We start from the raw sequence: 19,934 nt of genomic DNA on the forward strand, positions 1-19,934 counted from the left end.
ATTTTAATGTCTATCCTGGAGATTTAATATGGGTACCACTTTGCTAACAAAGCCATTTCCATTTCACACTAGGAATAAAAGGATTGCAAGGGCTCTGAGTTTAATACTAAAAAATGCAGTGTAATAAATACTAAGCAATTATACCACAAATCTGTACATTCTTCTTTAGATTAGTTCCTAAATGTAAAGTTTTGCCACCTTTGCCAACACTAATAATTTTCAGTCCTCTCTAGAAAGAATATGAATTCTAATGAAACACTTAAAAAAATGAATAAATCATTGAGTTAATCCCCCTTGATAATGCATGTGCTGAAAAACTTAATTCCTAATTTCCATTGACACACACACAAAAATGAAATTTTCTTTTCATTAAAGCTAAAATAGCAGATGTGAGGTGTTTTTATTAAAATTGATGGCAAGCAATAAGTTTTCAAAAGGTTCTAATGCTATATATGGTATGCAAGGTATGAGCAAATCATCCCCATGGGACTGAGTTGTGATGCTAGTTTCCCAGCGATTGTTAGTGATTAAGGTTTTATTTTCTCCATTATATTAAAAAGTGAGAAAGGAAATAGCAGCAGTAACACAACAGCTCAGGCCTTATTATCATATTCTTTGCTCATGAAACCTAATGAATGTCATTGACAGTCATAAATATCCAGAGGCATGTGTAAAAGTAGAAAGAGAAAAATCTTAAATTTCAAATTATCCAAAGAATGCAGTAGAAAAAAACAGTTCATTTAATTTTTGTTGGTTGTGTTCGTGTTGAATATTAAACTTTCCTATTAGGCAGACACCAAATCCCCTCATCAAAAGAAAAACTAAGATACATATTTGCACTAGGGTGTATGAATAAATCCATATAAAAATCAATCAGAATCAATCATAGAATCATATTGGTCTGGCTTGAAAGAGACCTCAAGGAAATAAATAGAGCTCCATAAGAAAAACACCAGTTTTACCAACATTATACAAGGACTTGAAAGTCTAATTTGAACTTCAGCATATTTGTATATAGAATATACATAGACTGATGTTAGAGAAAATGTAAGATTACATTAAAAAGGATTCAAGTGTCGAAACAGCCCTCAAAATCTTCCCTGAACCTGTCATAGTTACAATTTTAGCAAAATATTCACTACTATCTAAATTTTAATTTTCATACATTTTAAGATACAGAAAACCAACTTTGATACTTTGAAATTTGTGTAACCATCAGGCTGTTGTCTGTTCTGAGTATTTTACATAAGCTGAAGGCTAAAGATATATTTAAGCACTACCATATTGCTTTGAACAAATCGAGAGTTACAATGTGAACAAGCAGAACTCCACTTTGTAGCTGAATATATGGCAAATATGGTGGGAGGGAAAGAGGTATAAAACAAAGCATTTACAAGACTATGTGGAATAAAAACATCTCAATTCCACTTCATTCTTATGTAAAGTTTTTATTTCAGGGTAATATAATCAAGATGACAGAGTTGGCTAGTGGCAGGGTTCTGAAAGAACTCCACATTCCTGATTTCCACTCGATTTCCTCCACGTTGAAACACATCACATCTTCTTCAGAAGAGTAATCGTATCACGGGGAAGCAGAACTTCCAGAGGCAGAACTTTCTGTCACTTCAGCAAGATGCTTCACACCTCACACTTTGATGAGCAGATCAGCACAAAGAAACATAAATTGAACATAAAATATATGCCAGCTCATTCTTTCCTACCTAGAAATATGTCCTAATAAATCACCCATATTTGAAATGAGGGTTTAATGAAATGAAGTGTAAAATACAAACAGATCCCCATTTCCATGGCAAATTGAATCCTTACTGCTTTATTCCAGAATGGCCATAAAAATACTTTCAAGAATCTTTAGAAACATATTTTAAATTATTCCCTTAAGCCTACTCAGATCTGCCTTATGATGAATGTGGGAGGTTGAGTGAGAGCAGTTTATATGCCAAGGAGCAGGAAAAAAATGACAAAGGACATATTTAATAATAGGAAAGAGGGTGTTAGTTACACATTCTTATGGTTTCTTTTGCCTAAGTATGTCTAATGGCTCTGTTCTTACACTATAGCCAAACAGACATTTTTGTTATGAAAGGATACCAGTGGTTATTTGTATTGTCTTTTGTATCTTTTATGGTGTCTTTACCACTTTAAATGTCAGTTACAGGCAAAGCACTTTACTAGTCACAATATTTTTAAGAGGTTTGTCATCAATAACTGTAATGTAAAATATTATTATCTAGGTTAATTTTGCTGCCTATATCCTGGAAGTTTTGTATTCCCCTAATTATTTCAAACTTGCAAGGAACAACAAGAATTTCCTTGGTCAATATAATTTTTAAAAGCATGCTTGTCTTCATTGAATACTTCTATCTACAGAATGCTTTCAAATTAAATTGAAGTACAGATATTCATAGGCTCTGTCACAGTTCTTTAAAAAACACGTAAAAGATTATTATTTCAAACAAGTAACAAAAAATTCACTGAGCAAGTATGCTCGAGTGTTTATATTAGCACAGCTTGATTGGTTCCAACACACCTTCTCAAAACACCACAGCTGCCTATAAGGACAGCTGTGATCTAGGAAAAGACCTGACCTTCTGAAAACCACACCAATGGAATATCTCACATGTGGGAAATGAGCCAGAATCACAGAGGTAAACATCATGACATCTGAGGGACATTGTATTAGCTCAGAATCCAGCCTTACTGACTGCTGTCCAACGGGGATAACACACAGACCTTTTCATACCACTGAGCATTAATTAGGCTGCTACCAGTTATAAATATTAATAACATTGTATGTTTTATTCATTTCTCTAAGTGGCAACTTTAGGATTCTTCCCATTTTACATGGGCCTCAAAAAATATGTCACACCAAAATGTTTTAAATTTAAAAAAAAAAAATCAAGGTAAAATTTTTTCTACCTTTATCATAAAGGAAAAAAGGGAGTTATGTTAGTGTCACTGCACTGGTAACTACACTCTCTCTTCTGAGAGATGATTCCTGCTATTTAACTGCTACGCTTTCTTCCCATATCTTTGTCAACCACACAAAGACCGGGTTACCTTTTTGATTTTCAATGCAATTAATCTCTAGGCAGTCCCAATTTCCCCAATATTGTCTCAATTCTGTGAGGTCCTTTTTAATAGATTGCATAGAGGTTGCATGTGTCTTTATTTACTGTGAAGCAACTTCATATAGTGGCCAATATCACAGCTTATAACCAGAACAAAGCAAATTATGCCTTCTCACTTTAATATAGTAATTCCTACTCACAAAAATAACTTTTGTGTCTGGTGTCTTCTTAGCATCTCTAGGATTTAATTCTTCTGATAACAGGTCATTGCCTATTTAAAATTATTTCTTTGGATGTCACAAGCCATCCACTCCAGAGCATGTTCTCTTTGGTGGTTGTTTAAAAGGTTTAAAGCAGCAAGCTGAACTTTTAACATATACTTCTTGGATGCTTAAGATGGATTCCATTCAAGTTGTCTGAATGTACATTTGTGTAACAGAAGGTAGTACTGGAGAACTGATATTTCATTTCTGCTTCAGCTGTACTCATAGCTCACAGATTTCTGAGTAAATTAATTCCTCTTATTTTGCTTATTTTGCTTATTTTGCAGAAGATAAACTCATTTAAAGATTCAGTCTTAACAGCACAGAAGCCTGCAGCTCCCTACACAGGATAATTGAACTGCAGAATAACAAGAGTCAGAGAGTATTTGCAGAAAAAGAGAGGCATATCTCCAAAGCTAGGAAGAAAGGTACTCAGGGACAGGAAAAGCTCATGATTTCTCATAGAAAAGTCCTTTTTGTAGCTCTCAGGATGGGCTGCTGGCTGCAAGGGTCTAGTAAAAGGATATTTACCAATAGGTAGGTAACTATCACCCTGGATACAAGAATGTCCAGAAGCAGGATTCAGAAGAGTGTCACAATACACTAACAATACATTACATTAGCAAAAGCCAGAAACTAGACTAAGGAAGGAAATTTGGTGATTCTTTTTTTGCTCAGTCTTTCCTACAATGTATTCTCAAACCATCAGGAAAATGCAGGAATGCATTACACTAAGCATCCAGAAATTAAACACAGAAGGAAATCTGCAGCCAACTACATGTGATTTCAAATGCCTTGCTTGAGAAAGAAATACTTACTAGGCAATTTGAAGTTCTCTTAGTCTAGGTTTAGTTGAAATTTCATTAGGATTAGCTGGAATGAAAGGAAACCAATCTTAACCAAGATGCTGAATATAGGTTCTGGCTGCATCTACTTTGCTTTATGGTTGGCCAGCTAGGCAATGACCCTCTTTACAGGATATGTTTACAGGATATGTTTACCAATATTCCTGAACTACTTGTAGGATGTTCTCTCTTGTCAAGCCAAGAAATCACCCATGCTTACAAGAGGTACTACACTCTTAAAGTGAAAAAAGTTTTGGATGTACTTATGTAAGGTGAAAAAGCAAGGCAATAAGGAAGGATAAGAAATGCTTGAGAATTCCCCAATCTAGACACTTTATGCTTTGGTGATGAGAATGTTATTCAGAACAGAACTCAGGGGCAGCTCTCTCAGAGGTGTTTCTAAAATGACATAAACTATTTAATGTGGCTTAAATACAGGAAAATATCCTCAGATAAAAGGGTTATATTTCATACAATCTTTAATGGAAAGACTTCAACTATGAAATCTCATAAAAACTAAACAAGAGAATGAGAAATTATTCCAGAAAAACAGTTGTTAAGATTTTGTGTTGGAATAAAGAAAGGTAGGGAAAACTGTAAGCAGCTGCTCCTGATATCACAGTCAGAAAATAATTTAATTCTCCTACTCAAGCATTGACTAAATTTGCAGAAATCAATGGGATTACTCACATAGTTACTCACCTCTACATGACTCAGACTATGCAAATCCACCCTAGACAATAAGTATACTCAATGGTATAATTCCACTTGTGCTTCAGACTTTAGTGAAATGTCATCCCTTTTTCCTGGGAAAATCTTTCCCTTAGCAAAACAATTCTGTAACTTGGTGCCCATGTAAATTTTAAAACCTATAGACAGCTAAAGATAACAAGAAGAGCCATTCACCCATTCAGTTTCTCATACCATCCCACCACAGCCAACACTCGATCCCAGTCAGAGTCATAGTAATGTCAAAGTGTCGCCCTGATTTTTTAAGATTTCCAAGGCCTTCTGATGTTTGCAATCTTGTACCAAACTTTCTCACACACTTTCTGTAAACAACTTATTGTTTTGCATTCTGTTATGGAGGAGGAGAAACTTGATGGACTCTTGGTTTGTGCAGTGTCCTTGGAGAGGTGGAACTTTCACTGTCTAATCCACTGTCACCTTTGGAAATCTATAAATGTTGGAGTCAGAAAATAAACTTCCCCTTTTTCCTACCTTGAGAGAAACAGCGTGCTGTCTTGTGTCCTATAGTGACATCAAAGGACTCATGAAACAACTCCAAGGAAGAAACAGAAAGATCAGTTTGGAATAGACTCAGAACAGTTCTCAGTCCAAATATTCAGTCAAAACATGAAAACAAATTAAAAAAAAAAAAAAGAATGAAATGAAAACAAAATGAAAGAAAACAAAAGAACCTCAAACACAAACAAACCAAAAACCAAAACCAAACAACTCAAAAGACCAAAAAACAAAAAAATCCCCCCCCCCAAAAAAAACAAACCAAAACAAAGAACCACACCACAACCAAGAAGCAGCAACCAAATTGTTTCTCATTCTGAGATGTGCGAAGATACCAAAACAAAAATCTCAATTTCTGAAATTTTCAGCATTATCAACTGAAGGAAAATGCTCAGGTTCATGCTATGGCCCATAGAAAGAAGACAGATCTTCTCAAAAATCTTGTTGTAGGTTATACTTGGTAGAATTAACTGGAAATGTGGTAGCATTATTACAGAGAGATGGGTACACATTTGAGATGCACAGATTATTCTGCCTTTATTTACTAGATTCCCTGTGAAGCAAAAATTGGCACAAGGAAGACACATTGCTCTGATAATTTTAATTAAAGTTTGTAATGCATCAGTGGATACCTAAACCCAAATATCAAACTCATCAGCTGTTCTGCCACTACTCCTTCCCCTGAAACACTCAGAGCATATGAAATGGAAAGAGCTGAAGGTCTAACTATAAACCTTCATCAGCTATAGAGCTGATTTCAGCTTTTTTTAATGGATTACAGCATATCCAGGAGCCCCTCTGTCATATGCTATTGGGAGCAGAAAAGGTTAGGCTCAATCTGCCTGGGAGTCCCTTCAAATATACACGATGGGAAGAGAACTTTCCCAGAGCCAAGCACTTTATTCCTGTCTCCTGGCAACTGACATAGAATTTCCTTGAATAAATGACTAATCAAATTGTACACAGAAACTCCTGCTTGGCAAAACATTTTATAAAGAGCAGACATATCTAAATGTCATGGCAAATGTTGCCGTTATCACAAGTGGTTTATGGTTAATGCCATGAGCACTGCCAGAACCTCAGGATTTATGAAAGATACCACACATGCTCAGTATTATATATCTTTCTCACTTTTCCTATGTTCCTCCTTAACTCCACATGTTTCTCACATCCCTTAAACTTGAAGGCATGCTACCCATTCCCTGATGCCAGTGTCTCAGCTTGCCAAATGAAAAATGCATGTTTTATTCATTCTCTAGGGTTGCAACTATCGGGATACTGTGTGCCACCCTAGCCTCTGTGAATGAGCATGCAAAATCAGCTCCTAATGGTTGCATTTGTAATGTCCATATAGTATGCACAAACATGTGCACTATCCTCTCCTTCCCATCAGGATTTATTTCATAGATAGTCCAGCTGCAGGCTGGGAACCAGAGAAAAAACAACTGAAAACTGAAAACTTATTTACAGGAAAAAAATCTTGTTTACATGAAAGAAAACAAGTAGGAATTCCTCTTCTCTGTACATATAAATCCATAAAAAACTGGAAAGAACACAGGAAAATACCAAATGAAATGCTGAAGAATTTTGTTACCATAAAAAATTATCATTTGCCTTTCCTTAAAAAAATTAGACAAATTCCTGCCAACATAATAAAACCTGGTACAACGCTGGTATATAAAACAAGGGTTCCATAATGCTTTACACAGAAGCTGAAACTGTGAATAAGGCCAATATAAAAGAGTAAACTTTTACATTTCTCCTCTGCTCTTTTCTTTATAGACTACCCATTAAAGCCAATGTCATCTTTTTGATAGCCGGTGATTTCCCAGCACTGTGTCTGTATGTGATTGTTATGAATGAGTGTTGGAGACCTTAAAAAATCAAGGCCATCAGCAAAAGCCATTTTTAATATTAAGTGACAACACAACAAAGTTTTTTGGCAAAATTCACTTTACTACCTACAGGAAAGTTAAGGCACATTAAGGAAAAACAAGCAACAAAAAACCAAACAAAATCCAAGCAATCAAAACAGAAATGAACTGGGAACTATTTAGGGTGTGTGTATATGTGTGTTTGTGTGTGTGTCTTTAGGCGAGTGTGACAAAAGGACAAGGGCAAAGATAAAAAGGAATACAGTCTAAAAGTTTATCAGCACTCATTAACTTATGTTAATTTACTTAACAGTAATTTAACATAAATTATACCTTAAATCTAACAATTTAACAAAGGAGGACCACTTATATCTAACTTAATTTATAACGTAACAATTTAACAGAGAAATAACGCTTCACAGCAATTAACCTAACTTAAAACTTCAAAGTTATATTTAGCAACTTAGCAAAAGAAAAACACTTAGCAGCATTAAAGTTGAGTCATAAGTCACAAGCTTACAGGCCTAACTTATTTAGTCTTAGATAAGTACCTTATCTAAGGTACTTAAACTTCTAATAAAGCATTATTTCTCCCAGATTTGGTATAGCAAATGCACAAGTTTATGCATCCAGACATGAAGAATAAGTGCAAGCAAGGTACCTGTGAAAAATTCCCCCCAGAGGTCAGTAAAATATTCACTCTGGAGTAAGGATATCAGCCCAGGAGTCATTGTCACTCAGCCATCCTCCAAGCACAGAAAACGTGGGAGTTCCCTGGCTCTGAGAGGCCCCACTCAGAGGAAGGTTGCTGGTCACAGCCTGCTGCAGCCCAGGAGAGCTCCAAGGATCTCATTTTGGACCACTGTTCATAGAGTCTCAAAGCAGTGGTCTTTAGCCATAACAGTGTTCCATCCTGGCCACAGCTGGGGTCAGATTCTCCCAAGTGTGAGAACAGGGATGTTGTGCATTCAGGGTTAAAAAAAAGTGTTTTCCAAGGCTGTTCATACAGCAAACAGGAGCTCATTAGGAATTCCTGGAGGCAGACAGTATTTCTGATAATCTCAGGATGAGCTGAGCTCAGGTGCTGTTTTTCAAGGCTGAGGCCTAACAACTTTTTCTCAGATCACACTGCAGCCTGGAAAGGGTGTGGGGGGAAATGCACCACCACAGATTGTTCCCTCCAAACCACAAAAGCACTATTTAATCATAATGTGAAATACATGCAGATAATAGAAGTGTGACTGTAAGACAAATACGCTGGTTTTAGTTGTTTAAAACTTGGCTAGCCACTATGCAATAATTCCAAAACTTTTCATTCTTTTTGTCTATCAGATTGAATTTTGGAGTGAATATCTCTATATAAACAGCCAAACGTTTCTGCAAACAAGGAAAGATATTGGTTTTGTTCAGACCAAGAAGCATACAAATCTTGGAGGCTTCAAGTACCTCCACCATCTGGGAAAGAAACAAAATACTTGACAGAGAATTTCTCCTTGCTTCAGAAATGTTTTAGGATCCCATGAGATTTTCCCTATAGCTGAGCATCTAAAGATTTCTTCCTGTGCAGTTTTGCAGAACAACATAACCATGCTGAGCATGTTCCATCCCAGGAGGGTCAGAAATTCCTCAGACAGTGAGGAACTGTTCCTCCCCACCACTGCCCCCCAACCCCCAAGGAATAATCTGATTCTGCATTCAGGAAATGAGAGAAAGGAGAATGTCTGGGGATTCCAACAGACCCAAAGGGGGTATGTATCACAATTCATATGCAAAAGGATATAGAGAAGGTTGCACTGCTAATATTAATGTCAGCATTTGACTACTTAAGCACAACATTCTGCAAACTGTATGTAATTTTCTGTAAATTGGAAACACAAAGATCCTCTAATTTCTCTCTTTTTTATCTCAGGCTGTTGCTATTGTGTATTTGTAGTCATTTCAGAGGAATGGCTCATCAGTTACTTCTCCTAGGAAACCTTGTCATAGACTAAGAAACCTTGTTTTAAGTTGGGGTTTTTTTCTTGCTGTACATACTAATTTTGTTTTCCTTTTTCATCTCTTAAGTGGGTTGACCCTGGCTGGATGCCAGGAACTATTCTATCACTTTACTCCTCAGCTGAACTGGGAGAGAAAATATAAGGCTTGTAGGTTGAGATAAAAACAGGGAGACATCACTAACCCGTTATTCTCATGGTCAGAACAAACTCAGGGAAATTAACTGATTTTATTACCAATCAAATCAGAGTATAATAATGACAAATAAAGCCAAATCCTAAAAACACCTTCCCGCAACTCATCACTCTCTCCAGGCTCAACTTGACTAATTATTCTCTCTCTTTTCCCCTACAGAGTCACAGGGGGACAGGTAATGGGTATTGTAGTCAGTTCATGACTTGTTTCTTCTGCTGGTCTTTCCTTCTCAGCAGGAGGACTCACACTCTTCCCCTGCTCCAGAATGGAGTACATCTCACAGAATCACAGAATATTCTGAGTTGGAGGAGACCTACAAGGTTCATGAAGTCCAACTCTTAAGTAAATGGACCATACAGACAGTCCTCCATGAATGTGCTTCTCCAACACAAGTCATTCCCGTGGGCTGTAGCTCTGTAGGAGCTGCTCCAGGGCACAGCCCCTCTCATGGGGTGCTGCCTTTCAGGAACTGGCTGCTCCCCGTAAGATGACAAGTCTTCCTCTCTCCATGAGTCCACAGGTTCTTCAGGGAACTGCTCCAGCTCAGGCTTCCCACAGGGTCACATCTTCCTCCAGGAATCCACCTGCTCTGGTGTGGAGTCTACTCCACCATGGATCTCCCAGGGCTGCAGGAGCACAGCTGCCTCACCATGGTCTTTACTACCAGCTGTTTCCAAGTATGGAGCACCTCCTACCCCTCCCTTTTCACTGCTCTTGGGATCTGCAGGGCTGTGGCTCTCACATGTACCCACTCCTCTTTCTGACTGTCGTTGCTGTTGTGCAGCAGTTTCCACCCTCCTTCCCGACCCGCTGCTATCAAAACCTTGCTATGCAAACCAAATGCAAAAACTGTGAATGCAAATCTATTCAAAGTTGCAGAACACTTCAGCCAGAGTAGCCAGAGAGCTCCTGAGCTCCTGGTACAGTGGGCACAATATAAAACCAAAAGGAAAGAACATCTACCTAAAGAATAGCCAGAAACAATCTGTGGGAGATTTTGTTTGTGGGAACAAAGCAGAAGAGAATTGCGGGAGTGGTCACTGTGTAAAATTACTGGTTGTGTACACTTGCAGTAAGGGTGGACCCCAGCACCCCATTAGCTGCTCAAGCTCAGTGCAGGGCAGATTACAATCTGACAGCAGCTGTCAAGCTTAATTCAGCCAGCAAACTACTGCTAGAAAACAGAACCCTTGCACAGTGGTTTCCTCAGCTCCCAACTCAGTTCCACTTGGTGGATCTTTGTGGTACTTTAAATAATGAATCTGATTTTTTCATGCCTAATCTGTTGATTAAATTTTGGGTTTCAAGTTTAAGCAGATCTTCCTGTGTTTCACGAGGTCTTATTTATGTTTTCTTCCAAGGCAAAAATGTATTGTAAGGCTGGTTTATTTGCAAGGCAATGTTTAACAAAACAGTATGAGATGTAGCTGATTAAAAACACAGCCAACAATAAAGTGATTATCTTTCAGCACAGTGTGTGGTGCCATATGGTGACTGAGCAAGTGGGAAGAACTAATGCTTGAAATGCAGCTCTGGTGATTTATGGTTACTGACTTCCTGTAGAAAATGACTTCTTCTTTCATAAAAAACTAATTATCTTAGAAAGTACATGTTCAGAGAGAAAATTTATACTGATAAAGTTGCCAGTGCAATATTCAAGCGAATTAATGATCTATAAAAAGCTCAAGAGGTAGGTGCTTTATGAAACACCTGCCTTGATCTATCCTGCCGACCCTGTTCAGGAAATTGCTTGAAATAACAATGACCAGCTCTTTTTAATGGGTTTTTTAATTGTTTATTATATTTATAAACTGTGTATAATTGCACCAAATCAAGAAACACACATATGAGCAAATATTTTTTCTTTTTTTTTTTAATTTCAACTAATAAAATTGAAGAATTTGTAGAAAAGCACTATTATTTCATAAACTCAGGGAATTTTCTCTTCCTACAACAGGAAAAAACCTGAAAAAAGTTAACAACCTGAAAAACAAAGTAGTAAGACTTTAAGCAGAAATCATATTTTCACCAAGAAAATTTAAGGCAAAATTTTTCATTTATTTGACAGAACCACATTGATCCTTATCAAATACGTTCAAAACACCTCCTCTCTCACTGTAGTATAAACCAAAAATAATGCTAGTGTGTTAATATGTACAGTACTGAAAGACAGACATCTTAAAAATCGTACTTTTAGCCTGTTAAAACCATTGGGAGCCTTTACACTCAAGTGCCTTACTCCATAGATTAGTTATAAACATTTCTTGTACATAAGGCATTAGATAATTTCTAATATATAAAAAAAATCTGTCACGTGGGATATCACAGTAGGTGTTTTTATTATTCCTGTGTTTTCCGTTAAGTCCTTTCTTCTATTATGTAGGTATCTAATGTCTCCTTTTTATCTCCTGAATGCAGTATTATATAAGTGAATTCCTTTCAGTCAGTCAATCTCACATAGAAAAAACAAGTTGAATCCCACAGAGGCTTGTAGTGGCTCAAAATATGTTCCTAATTTCCCTCTGAAGATGACAAGTGCAACTGTCCTGTCTTCATCCTCCCAATTATTTACAGTCTCATTTCTCTCTTTTTTTCCCTTTCTCACAGTTATTAAATTTTAATATTATTTATACGTAAATTATATAAATTAGAGTCTTCAATTTTTTTACTCTAATTGCTTTAAAGGCTTGTCACCTTGAGAAAAGAAAGCTGTCTGTTCCTTCTTTATTCTCGTTCTTACCTTTTTATTTCTCCAAGAAAACAGAATCATTATTTATCACACAATTATGTATTCGAATTCTTCCCCTTATCTTGTGAATATCTGAGATTGGTGATCTTATACGGTGGCTCTATTTTCTGTAATTTTTATAAGATCAGATGTGGAGTCAGTGTAAAGGAATCATGTCACAGATCTCTTCATCTACAACTGACTGATGAAGGTCCTGCACTGTTTTAATATTAGTGCAGAACAGTGTTAAAGAGAAACAGCCTTACTGAAAAAAAATTATTGCAGCTGCAATAATTTTTTTACTTTAATTCAAATTTAAAACAAAAATCAATTGAACAAAGACTGAGGGTATTCTAGCTGTTCATTCAACAACAGAGTAAATCATATTTCTTGAGGGATATAATGGAGGGACTTTTTATTAATTAAAAAAATAAAATATCTGGGGCTTAGTATTTCTTCTGCATATATGCAAATCTTTAAGATCCACTGGGAAAAGAACATGCACTAGCAGAATACCATAAATCATATCCATCTGTTTCTCTACTAATTCACTCACAAAATTGCAATAAAATGTGTGGCTTAGTACAAAAATATGCTTTCCCCTCTAGCTTTAACCAAAAATTGCAAGTATTTGCAGAATATTAAACTATATTCTGTCTATTATTTTGAATTTGGTCTTCTTCCTAACAAAACAACATAAAGAACTTATCTGCTAACACTACTTCAAAGGCACTATTGTAACATAAGTAATGTTGTGAAAGTAATATTATTATGGAAAAGCTCCTAAGAACTCTATGCAATGAGAAGACAAAGGAATAGCAAGCACAGGGGAATTTTCAAATTTGTTTGTTTGTCTGTTTCTTGAAGGACTAAAAAATTAGGAAATCATAAAGATAACAATCCCAGAAGACAACGGAGGGAAGGGAGAAGAAGTATCAGAGTACAGGACACTAACATGAAGGAAACACAAAAGCTACAAGTTTTGATGAAAGGATGCTCCCTCCTCCTCTAGAATATCCTTTTTTCCCTGGCAAGTTTTGTTGCAGAAGTGAAAAGGCTGACAAAGCAGCAAGGACTGTAGCATCTCAATTCCATGGATTCCATCAGAAGATGCAGTTCCATCTTCTTACATGTTGCATGTCCTACAGAAACTAGAGGGTGTTTCTCTTGTATTGGGGTGGAGCAAAAGAAAGGATAGAGGGCATGACTTAGAATGAACACTGAAAGAGACTGACAAAGTTCTGGAGCAATTTAGCTTGGGAGAAATATCTGAAGATCATCTAGTCCAAGTGTTTGCAGGAAGAGTGGTTTACCTCAAAGATAGGTGAGATTGCTTAGAGTCTTTGTCAAGTTCAGTTTTGAGCGTCATCAAACACTGAAATCTCATACTTCCTGGAAGACCAGTTTTCATTTTTGTCCACTCTTCTATGCAGTCGAAACTTCTGGCAGAGGAATTTAAAATATTGCTGGCAACTGTCAAAATCGGATATGCTCAATGAGATGAGCACGTTTTATTGTGTTTTATCACATTTTGATGTACTATTAAAACAAAAACATGGGTAAAACTGAAACAGAGGATAACACAGTAATAAAGCAGGATGTCTGAGCTTTTTTGATGGCTTCTTGTGAATACTAGATCCTTATTATGTAGTCTACATAATCTGGACTTCTTTGCCAAAATAGTACGTCAGACAATCGAGAGATGGTATCCTGAGCCTGTCTCTTCTGTGTGAATGCATCACAGCCTCACAAACGTGGACAGAATATAAAAAGACAGAGAATTTAGTTAATTTATCCATTCTCGAATCCATGTGTAATCTCACAGTGTAGATATTTTGATTTCAGTTAGATGACTAATTTCAAGTGCTTCACTAAGTAAATGTGAGAAAAAAGAGTACATTATATCTTCTCATATAAATGCTCCCAGAGAAAGGATCACAGCCACGTTGGAAATGCAGTCAATGCAATGGATTCTTATACGTCCCAGCCCTTTCTTACATGACTTTTTTGTGTCTCAGGGTATTTTACTGATCTGAACATAGAAACTATAGCATTTGCTGATTTCAGAAGTTAAGAAAAGGTGATTTTACAGGGATCATTGACAATTGCCTGTTGCTATGTTTCAAAGTTCATAGAACACAGATCATTAGCTTAAATTAAAATTTCCTGTGCACATATAAAAATCATGAAGGCTAACATGATTTGGCATAACAAAGAAGAATATAACAATGTGATGTAACAGAAACAATCTAATGAAGTGGGAAATAGAAAACACAGATTCCTTTATTCAGCTCTGATTTACATAACATTTTTATACATATATATTTAAATTCCTTAAGCTATGTCCTAAACAAGAGACTACTACTAAAACCTGATTTTGCATAATTGGATTTTTAGTAATTATAACTATTTTAGTCTTTTCCCTCTGTTCTCATAGCTCTTGTCATTAAGAAAATTATTTAAGATTATAGTATACCATATTTGAGAAGAAGAAGTGATGTGATGCAGAGGAATACAAATTATGATAGGAAATTTAAAATAATTGTGACCTGCAGACTTGCAGAAAATGAGGAATTTTAATATATTAAAATCAGCAACTGCTTGTCATTCACAAAGATGAAAATGCACAATGGACAGTCTTATTTCAACACTGTTCAATAATAAATCAACAGGCCAGACATGACTCAGAGTCTGCTCATAAATTAGTCTTTTGACATGGAACAAGGAGACACAAGGAAAAGGAAGGCAGAAAAGAGAAAAGGAGATAAATAGCAAAACTATGCCTCAAGTGGTTTCTGCTCTATTGCTCTTAGACAATTACATGAAATATTAAATAGTGAAATTACTGACAAAAAGAGTGTGTTAAACAAAGATCCTGTAATGGACCAAGTTATTGAAATCAATAGTAGATTAGCTATAAATTGATGTAAGACCATTGTAGATGCAACTTACTTCCTTAAGATACAACAATAGGCCTAGAGATGATTCCCATTACACTTACAATCCCCAAATTGGCAATTTTGAGAACATAAAAATATTTCTTATTCCTACTAATGGGAATAGCAAGGGGAAAAAAAAGCAGATTATGTATAACAACAACCTCCTATACATTCAGGGCACTTTTACTAAATAAATGGGGTTCAGATGAAGAAATTCAGTTGATGAAACTGAGACAATGATTTACCACATCAACCTGTGTAATGCAAGCCTGCAAACAAAATGAAGCAGGAATTATTACTGAGATTTCTGTGACTGTCAGCATTCAGCAGTTGTTAGTTTAGTAATAAAGCAGCACCAAAGCCCATCCAGCTTCATGGTATTTATAGCAAAAAAATAGGGCTGAGTAGTGAACTAAATAGTTATTTAAGAATCTTAAGAACCTTGTCTGCATCTTAAATTCATTTGCAGTGTCATACTAGGAAAAACTGTGAAGAGAAGTAAGTAGATGAGTTGCAGTAGTATAAAATTGAAACCAGTAACAATATTTTTTTTAATATGTGAAGCTGAAGAAATAGGAGATTTTGGAGAATTTGGGAGTATTTTGAGGTGGCATCAACACCACTGTTAAGAAATATACTCTGTTCCCTCATTGTGACTAAATAATTGTGGCAAATTAAGTGTTAAACATTTCAGGAGAAAGAGATAACAGTAAAAAAAAAAAGCATAATGGGCTCAATTAAGGATTCAGAAGCAACACAAATGAAATAATTTAAGTTTACTTTAGTTATTATGATTTTAACTGCTCTGATAAGCCTCTGTGCATGGCCAAGATAAACAAAAAGCTTTAAATTTAGATTTAATTGGGAACTCATTAAACTGTTATTTACCAGATTCTGTTGCTTGTGAAGTGTTTTATTTAACATCACATTTCTCAGTCCGGTGTGAGCAGGAGGGACTGGTTTGGCTGGCACACTGAGTGCAGACCTGCATCTAACATTGATGATCACAAACACTATGCCAATGCAACCAGATGGCAACTGGTGGAGAAAAAATCAGACCCACTCTACTATGCTCAAGATGTTTTCTTTTTGTGTGGGCTTTAATAAGCATGTTGCACCTATACTATAGACAGAATTGGCAGATTCCTGTCTATTTTCCTTGGATACCAGCATATTTCTGTAAATCAAAGAAACTCATCGTGCTAGACTGATTCAAAGGTGATATAGTTTAAAAAAGATTTACAGCTTCCAATATGAAAAAATTATGGATAGAAGAAACATATTTTTCTACAAGAGCTTTTGTGTCTCCTGCCAGAAAGGTGAAAGGGCCTGCAGAGATGAACAGCCAAAGTTGCCTTTATGCAGTGTGGACAGTAACCTACGGGTGACGACAGTGACGATGCATCAGGGTCAGGGGACAGATCATCCATCAGTGCACTCTCTTATCCCAGCCCCTGAAACACCATTTTTACCCTTTTTAAGGAATTATCAACCTTTTTGCAGAAACTCTGGACTTATGTCTGTGTCAAATTCCCAGTGAAAGAATTACAAAAATGCACAGGCCAGGAGGAGCAAACCACAGAGAGTTTACCATCTGGAATTTGCATTGGTGAATAACACAAGACCAAACAAAAAACAGTGAAGGGAAGTCTGCAATGTGAATATCTAGTTCTAAGGATCTTCTAAATTTAAATTTGAACTGTTTAATAAAATAGATTTTTAAAGGACAAATGTAGATCATCAGGGAGTCTAGAGAAAGTTCTGTTTTTCTCATTTCTCCTTTCACAATCTGTTTTCTCTAGCTTTTCCTCCAGAAGACAGACTTCATAATTTGCCTGTATCTATGGCTGACACCTTCTTTTTTCCTCAAGTTACCTTCCCACCATCTATCATATGGAGTGTTTTCCTTTACAGTCAACATGTTTCTTGCTTACAATGAACAACATCCAACAGCCCAACCCAAAAGAAGTCAACCAGAAAACACAGGAAGGTACGTTAAAATTATCTATTTTTACCAGAAAAAGACAACAGTTTAGCTTGTTGCCAGAGGCAAGAATTGCTTTTTCTGGTTGGCTGGTGTGTGGGGTTTCCAGAACTTATGGTTCTGGTAGTCAGCATGATGAGTGGAAAGGAAGAGCAGACAAATGATCAGGCAGTATTGCCACAGGTGAATGCAAAACCTTGATCCTGTGCCTGCAGCTCTTCAGCTGGACAGCAACTGCAGGTGGACACTGCAGTGTCTACATTTGGGCAGCTGGTCCGTGCTGATGTCCTGGTGCTATCACAACTGGCGCTGCAGTCTGCTCGGGTGAATCACCAGGGAGAAGTGTGAGTGCTGGGAAACCAAGAACAAGTCTGGAACTGACAGCAAATAGCTGGAAATTGTTACAGGAATTATCAATTCAAGATATGAAAAACTTAGATCAAAATTAGAGGCCTTTTATCTTTTGTCTCTGCTTGTCCCTTGTCCAAATAGATTTTTCCTGCTGAGGATTACGTTGTAAAGAAATGGGGTGGCACTTGTCAATATAGGATGGGTATGAACAAAACTAAGTACTGTTTATGCAATTTTTATGTTGTAAAGAAGAAATAGCAGAAATGAATGGTTAAATTATTTAATAATTTTAGCTTTTATTATTAATTTATCAATTACAATAAACAGAAAGTAGTGCATTAGATCTTTTAAAAACTGAAACATGGATAGTTGGGGTTTTTTTTCATTTAGCCTAAGATCCTGCCTTGCTTTTTTCTACATTTCTCCATGTTGCTATTCCTCCATGATAGTCCCTAGTACCTTAATCTTTCTAGGACACTGAAACAAATATTTAAATACCTGACACAGACATAGTGTTATCCTTATCATGAAAGATTTTTTTCTGTCATCCAGATGACACCTGACCCAGCAGCATGCTTGAAGTTTTCATACATTAATTTGCTCTATATTTTATTCTTTCAGTTGTCAAAATAAAAATAGGCTATCAATCTAGAACTTTTAGACTTTTCAAGGTTGTCACATTGAATGTTAAGGTTACTGTTTTGTGTGTTTTCAGGGTGATTTTCAGACTGACAGGGATGAGAAGCTACTTCGTTGAAATCAGATCTCCTCTCACCTCCCTATCACAATGAAGGTTCATCAAAGTAAAAAAAGCAACTTTAAAAGAGTTAGAAAGACCAAAAAAAAAAAAAAAAGGCAGCAACTCAACAGTTGACAGAAGGGTGAAGAACTTCTTCAGGTCAAATTGAATCTCTCCTTTTTGATGGATAAAGGCTTGAAAAAAATTGTCAGTCATACTCTTCTACTAGCTAGGATAATATTATGATACTATTTCTTCACAGTAGGCAGCTGGAAAAGTATGACAGTCCATTGCAAATATTCTTTTTTATCCAAATATTAGAAAAATAATGATCAGCTTACACAAACTCATTTTTTTTCTAAGTGCAGCATCTCTAATAGTGAACTGTAGCATTGTTAGAATAATTTATTTCAAGATAAAATAATTTCCTCAGAAATTAGTGGGACTCAGTTTAATGAATGCTCCATCAAAGGGCAGTTAGACATGAAACAGATCTAGGCTTGAAAGACTGTGTCTTCTAATGAGATTTCACAGCTGTGGATGCTTCTGTAGATAATACCTAGAACTACTTAGTACAGATTCATTTGACTTGACTTCCAGGTATATCAAAGTTCCTGTGGTTCAGATCTCTCTGAATACCATGAGGAAACATTAATCTCAATTATTTACCTGGGCTTTAATAACTGCCTTTAGGACCTACCTACTGTGAAAAACATCCAGTGAACGTACTCAAGAAGAGGAGCCTCAGGTTCTTTTACTTTGTTTTTGTTTGTTTGTTTGTTTTGTTAGGACTTTTTTGTTTTATTTTGTTTTGTTTTGGTTTTTTGTCATGGACCAAAGCCTTGAGTGGTTTTTTTATGTCCTTAAGTCATATTGAAAAATATTGACGAGGGGTTCCATTTGGCTGTGTTCTACTACTTTGAGTAGTCATTAGCAAGTGATTTGTAAAATAAACAGACTTCCTGTATCAAGAGTCTTTTGAGATATGTTAGGCCATAGAACTTGTAGTATTTTCTTTCTTTCTTTTCTTTCTTTCTTTCTTTTCTTTCTTTCTTTCTTTCTTTCTTTCTTTCTTTCTTTCTTTCTTTCTTTCTTTCTTTCTTTCTTTCTTTCTTTCTTTCTTTCTTTCTTTCTTTCTTTCTTTCTTTCTTTCTTTCTTTCTTTCTTTCTTTCTTTCTTTCTTTCTTTCTTTCTTTCTTTCCACCAGCTTCAACATACAAAAGGACAACACAAAATTTTATTTAATAATTTAATAATAGAGATACAAACATATGGATTTTGATCTTTATTAGTGATCTTGTTTACTTTTAAGATTTTCCCTGAGGTTTAATTTAAGAATCCTTAAGAGTTCCACAGTCAGATAAAGCTCTGTCGTACAACATTTGCCTGCTTATGCTACAGTTCAGAATGCTAATCGGCCACTGCTTAATACACATTAATTCAGACTGTAAGGGGCACCAGACATATCTTCCCCTGAATTTTAAAGGCTAGAATTAGCTGAGGAGCTAAGACTTCTGCACTGGAAATATTGCCATTTCTTACACCAGTGACTTGATTAGGTCAATACATATGCATAGGCAACATCTAGAAAGAATAATGAACTTCATGAACTTGAAGAGAGGCCCTTCTTTCCTACTTCTCTTTGACTTCTAGCTATTTCACAGTACATCATGCTGTGTTGTAAATT

General features: G+C 36.1%; 1 long non-coding RNA gene across 1 annotated transcript; it reads right to left on the reverse strand.

The window, feature by feature from the left end:
* Positions 1 to 888: 888 nt before the first annotated feature.
* Positions 889 to 8,266, reverse strand: LOC135301237 (uncharacterized). Its single transcript, XR_010362972.1, has 3 exons — positions 7,978 to 8,266; positions 4,171 to 4,225; positions 889 to 1,650 (listed from the first exon to the last, which is right to left on the reverse strand). It is a non-coding gene; the product is annotated as an uncharacterized LOC135301237 (long non-coding RNA).
* Positions 8,267 to 19,934: the final 11,668 nt, after the last annotated feature.

This window comes from Passer domesticus, chromosome 5, assembly GCF_036417665.1.
Source record: "Passer domesticus isolate bPasDom1 chromosome 5, bPasDom1.hap1, whole genome shotgun sequence".
Lineage (NCBI taxonomy): Eukaryota > Metazoa > Chordata > Aves > Passeriformes > Passeridae > Passer > Passer domesticus.